Below are 5,699 nucleotides of genomic sequence, written 5' to 3'. Positions count from 1 at the left end.
GGGACCTGAACCTGTTCAGCCTCCAAAAGAGAAGGCTGAGGGGGGATCTTCTGGCCTGTTATAAACTAGTCAGGGGGCATCAGCAGGCATTGGGGGAGTCACTGTTACCCCGAGCACTGCCAGGAGTGACCAGGAATAGCTGGCAGAGGATAGGTTTAGGTTAGACATCAGGAGGCGCTATTTCCCAGTTAGGGCGGCTAGTGTCTGGAACCAACTTCCAAGGGATGTGGTGCAGGCTCCTACCCTGGGGGGTTTTAAGAGGAGGTTAGATGAACACTTTCTGGTGTCGTTTGACCCCAGTACTCTTTCCTGCCATGGCAGGGGGTCGAACTAGATGATCTGTTCAGGTCCCTTCCAACCCTAGAAACTATGAAACTATGAAACTATGATCTACAAACAGGCATTAGAGCTAGTAGTCTAGGAATCCCAGGTCAGATACTGAGCCCTGCCCACCCTTCACAGGTCAAAACACATTTATTTTTAAGAATTGGAGTGGAAAATATCTAATGTTACTTCTAGGGTTTCTCTTTCTAGGAATTTTAATTTGTCTGAATACAATTCCTCCTGGGAGAAATGCTGACAATTTTTTATGGTTTTCTAGTCAAAAAGACTATTTCCTTTTTCTTTTCATTGTTAAAAATAAAAACAATCCTTTCTTTGTCTTGAAAAAATTTAAATTTCATTGGTGTATTGAAGGAAGGGTCACTGATAATTGCTCATGTAAGCATCATGTTGCACAAAAATGTGGTACCTGAAAGGTTTCTTATGTTATATAAATAGCCAGTACAAAGCTAAATCTGATTTTGGATTGCATAGGGTGCCAAGATGTTATGAAATTTCTTTTTAAAACTTTGCTAAATCATTTTTCAGTGGTCACAGTTTTATATATTCAGCGTTAATGGATTTTGACAAATCTGTGATGATCAGTTGTTTTGTGAAGGCGCAGTTCTCTTTCTCCAATGTGATGGGGTCCAGAGTAAGTGAAAGAGTCTCAGAAGTCAATGCAGTATAGAAGAATGATTAGTAAGAACACATGGTTCTTGCTGTAGCATGTGTGGTCACAGCATTGTACCACACATATAATCTTTTTTTCTTTTTTAAATCAATGAAAAGGTATATACCACATAATTCATTATTCAAAAAATAGTTTTTGGTCCATTTGCACAAGGAAAGCTTTCTATTGGCTGTTTTGGTCATTGTGAAATAGGCACAAAAATCAAAAGCACAGATTCAAACCAGCTGCCTCACTAAAGGCACCTACACACTGAGGCTGCTTCACTCACTGGAATTACAATGTGTCAGAGCAGACTTGATTAATCGAGTCTGCTAGAGTGTGTTAAGTACCATGCTCTGGCAGACTCCAGGGTCACATGTATCAGTGGTCCCATGCTGAAAAAAGGCAGGAAAAGTACTTTAACTAATGCTAGTTCAATGAGCTTTAGTTAAAGCACCTCTGCCACATTTTTAAGCATGAGGACAATGATACACATGACGCTCCAGAGGCTTTAATTAGAGGTTCTCAGAGCAGCTCTAACTAAGGTACCCCCCCACACACCTGCCTCATGGAGTTTGTGTATAAACACTGAGATTCTAAATTTAACCCAAAATGTTTTAAATAAGCCAGGCAGGTCTGCAACAAGCTACTATCTCATAAGGCTGGGGTTGTCAACCAGGGGTATGTGTACCCCCTGCTACCCCACTGCCTCCCAGGAATGGGGGGGGCAAGGGCAATGGCACCCCTCTGCGGGCCACACAGGTGCTGCCTGGCTGGCCAGACACAGAGGGGGCAGGAAACTCGCATGCTGCTGCCTCCATCCCGTGCTGCCACCACTCTGCATCTGTCACAGGCTGGCTAGGTGCTGTGAGTGTATCAGCCATGAGGCTGCTGGGTTCAAGATCAAGGAGGCAAGTCAGGAGTGAAGTAAAGGCAAATTTCATAGTTTCATAATTTCATAGTTGGTAGGGTCAGAAGAGACCTGAGCAGATCATCAAGTCTGACCCCCTGCCATAGCAGGAAAGAGTACTGGGGTCAAACAACCCCAGCAAAGTGTTCATCTAGCCTCCTCTTAAAGACCCCCAGGGTAGGAGCCAGCACTTGGAAGTTAGTTCCAGATCCTAGCCACCCTGACAGTGAAGTAGCGCCTCCTGATGTCTAGTCTGAATCTACCCTCTGCCAGCTTTTGGCCATTATTTCGAGTCACTCCTGGTAGTGCTTGGGGGAACAGGGACTCCCCCAGTGCCTGCTGGTCCCCACTGACTAGTTTGTAAATGGCCACTAGATCCCCCCTCAGCCTTCTCTTGTGGAGGCTGAACAGGTTCAGGTCCCCCAGTCCCCCTGCCCTGCTGTCCCCTGATCATGCAAGTGGCCCTCCTCTGGACTCTCTCCATGCTGTCCACATCCCTCCTGAAGTGCAGCGCCCAGAACTGGATACAGTACTCCAACTGCAGCCTGACCAGTGTCTCATAGAGGGGGAGGATCACCTCCTTGGACCTGCTTGAGATGCATCTATGGATGCATGACAAGGTATGGTTGGCCTTCCTGACCGCATCCCCACACTGTTGGCCCATGTTCATCTTGGCATCAATAATGACTCCAAGATCCTTTTCTGCCTCTGCACTGATGAGAAGGGAGTTCCTCAGCCTGTAGGTATGGTGCTGGTTCTACTTCCCCAGGTGCAGAACCTTGCACTTGTCAGTGTTGAAACCCATCCTGTTCTCATCCACCCACCTCTGTAACCTGTCTAGGTCTGATTGCAGCCTATTCCTCCCTTCTAGCATGCCCACTTCCCCCAACATCTTAGTGTCATCAGCAAATTTGAACAGGGTGCTTTTTATCCCCTTTGCCCAAGTCGCTGATGAAGATGTTGAACCGAACCCTGGGGAACCCTACTGCCCACATCCCTCCAGGTCAAAAATGATCCGTCTACCACCACTATCTGGGTGTGGCCCTACAGCCAGTTAGTGACCCATTTGACTGTGTACATCAACAACATGGTCCCCTAGTTTTTTAATGAGTATGAGGTGAAAGACAGTGGTCGAAGGCCTTTATAGAGTCCAGAAAGACTATGTCCACTGCTACCCTTGCATCTAAGGATTTGGTGACCTGGCCATAGAAGGCCACCAGGTTGGTCTGACAGGACCTGCCTCTAATGAACCCATGTTGGTTGCCCCTAAGCATAGTCTCCACTGCTGACCCCTCATGGATATGCGCCATAATAGTTCTCCCAAAAAGCTTACCCAGGATTGAGGTAAGACTAACTGGCCCATAGTTTTCTGGGTCCTTCTTCCTCCCTTTTTTGAAAATGGGAACCACATTGGCTCTTTCCAGTCCTCTGGCAGCACACCAGAGCACCACGAGTGCTCGTAAAGCTGTGCCAGGGGTCCCGCAATGACCTCTGCCAATTCCCTCAGCACTCTGGGGTGGAGATCATCAGGACCAGCTGATTTAAATAAGTTCAGTCCCTCCAGAAGTTCCCTGACTAGATCCTCACTGACCCTAGGCGTGGCTGCGCCTCCCCTGGGGCCTACAGGGGTCCCAGTGGGGGGCGGTGACCCGGTCCCTACTCAGAAAAATGGAGGCAAAGAAGTCGTTAAATATGTTAGCTTTGTCATCTGGTGTGATGACCAGATTTCCTAGCATGTCTTGCAGAGGCCCCATGTTACCTGGTACCTTCTTTTTACCCCCTTTTTTAGACCTTAATAAAGGACTTCTTGTTGTCCTTCATCCAGGTAGCTAGTACCAGTTCCATCTCCACCCTGGCCTTCCTGACTGCCCGCACCCCTGCAGCCCCGAGCAACCAAGGTATAGTCCTCCCTGGTGATGGCCCCACCCTTCCATTGGGTGTGCACCTCCCTTTTAGTCAGGAGATGATCCTGTATGCTTTTGGTGAAACATGGGGGCTTTTGTGCCCTCTTACCCACTTTGATCCATGTTAGGATTACCTCCCCTTGGGCTTGGAGGATCGTCTCCCTAATGAATGAGTGCTCTTCTTGGACACCTGACTCCCCTCCCCTCCAGGACCTCAGTGCCTCCCCTACTATTCTCCTTAGCTCATTGAAGTCCACCCTTCTGAAGTCAAGGGCTGCTGCCTTGCTGCAGGCCTTTGCCACCTTGTACTGGATGGTGAATTCCAGCAGGCAATGACCGCTGTCACCCAGGTGGTCAAGCACCCACATACCCCCCCCCCCGGTCATTGCCTGTGGCCAGGACCAGATCCAACAAGGCATCTCCCCTGGTGGGGCTGTGCACCTCCTGGGTTAGATGGAAGTCCTGTATCTCGGCTAGGAACCTATGTGAGCAGTCATATCTGGTTGACTGCTCTTCCCAGCAGATGTCTGGAAAGTTCAGGTCACCCACGATGACCACATCCTTTGACCTAACTACCTCCATGAGCTGACTTAAGAATTTCCCTTCTAGCTCTTCCCCTTGGTTGGATGGTCTGTAGTAGACCCCCATCGTTAAGTCCATTTCCCCTCAACTTCCTTGTATTCTAACCATGAGCACTTCAGTGTGCCCCTCCTCTGATCTTGTGCTACTTGATGAGGATGTGTATTCCTCCTTGACATACAGCGTCACACCCCGACCTTTCCTCCCTTTCCTATCCCTCCTGTAAAGCCTATAGCCCTTGATATTCACCACCCAGTCATGTGTTGGGTCCCATCACATTTCTATGAGCCCCACTATGTCTGAGTTGGTGTCAGCTACCAGGAGGGTAAGTTCCTCCTGCTTGTTCCACATACTCTTAGCATTTATGTAGAGGCATTTGAGGCCTCCTGAAGATGTGTGCACTGGCCCCCTAATCTCAGTACTGCCCAGGCCCCTGTTGCTTACATGGGTATTTGTTCTGCTCGTCATTGGTCTGGGCTGGGTTGTTCTTCTGGGTGACATTTGGTTTAGTGGTCCAAGGCTTCCTCTGCCCTCATCTTCCCCTTCCCCCAATGAAACTAGCTTGAAGCCTGCCAGAGGAGATCCGCCTACCTAAAAAAGAACACATGTTTACCTTTTGGGGAAATGTGAAGCCCATCCCACCCGAGCATGTTTCTCATCCTGATGTGCAGATCATTGTCTAGGAAGCCAAAGCCCACCTCGAGACACCATTCCTGAAGCCACCAGTTGGTCTTTCTGATGCAGGTCTCATGTCATCTTCCACATCTGCTGACTGGTACAACAGAACAGAATACCACCTGTGCCCATATCTCCCTCAGCATGCCCCTCCAGTGTGTGATAGTCCATCATCAGGTGATCAGGGCTTCTCCTAGCCAGCTCATTAGTACCCACATTGATTAGGACCATGGGATAGTAATCAGTGGGCTGGATCATGGCCTGGATCATCCCCATCATGTCCTGAATCTTTGCTCTGGGAAGGCAGTAGACCTCGCATGTCAAGGGGTCCTGGCAACAGATGGGACCCTCTGTACCTCTCAAGATGGAGTTACCTATGATGATCACTTGATGTTTCCTTCTCCAGGTCTGCTTAGCTCCTTCAGCCTGTTCAGAGTGTGGAGAGTGTGGAGTTGCCTCCTCTCCTTCCTTCTCCTGCAGTGTCACCAGGGACTGGAGAAACTGGTACTGCTTTGCTGGAGGCAGCCCTGGTTCTGGAGGTGACCATCTTCCACTTTGCAGTGGAGGGCACCTCCTGGGGTGCTTCTTCCTTGGGTATCCTCCACTTCCCTGATTCCCCTCAGTCTGCTAACCTCCT

At 49.0% G+C, this 5,699-nt stretch overlaps 1 long non-coding RNA gene across 1 annotated transcript in view; it reads right to left on the bottom strand.

The window, feature by feature from the left end:
- The window catches only part of LOC109306214, an 18,037-nt gene extending 15,077 nt beyond the window's left edge, over positions 1 to 2,960 (bottom strand). Inside the window, exon 1 of the long non-coding RNA XR_002099890.1 lies at positions 2,891 to 2,960. This is a non-coding gene — a long non-coding RNA (uncharacterized LOC109306214). The remainder of the gene's footprint in view (positions 1 to 2,890) is intronic.
- Positions 2,961 to 5,699: the final 2,739 nt, after the last annotated feature.

The sequence above is a fragment of the Crocodylus porosus genome, unplaced genomic scaffold (genome assembly GCF_001723895.1).
Source record: "Crocodylus porosus isolate Cpor-Errol unplaced genomic scaffold, CroPor_comp1, whole genome shotgun sequence".
In the NCBI taxonomy this organism is placed as follows: Eukaryota; Metazoa; Chordata; order Crocodylia; family Crocodylidae; genus Crocodylus; species Crocodylus porosus.
Note: the sequence above shows the minus strand (reverse complement) of the source record. Positions and strands in the feature narration are given on the sequence as shown.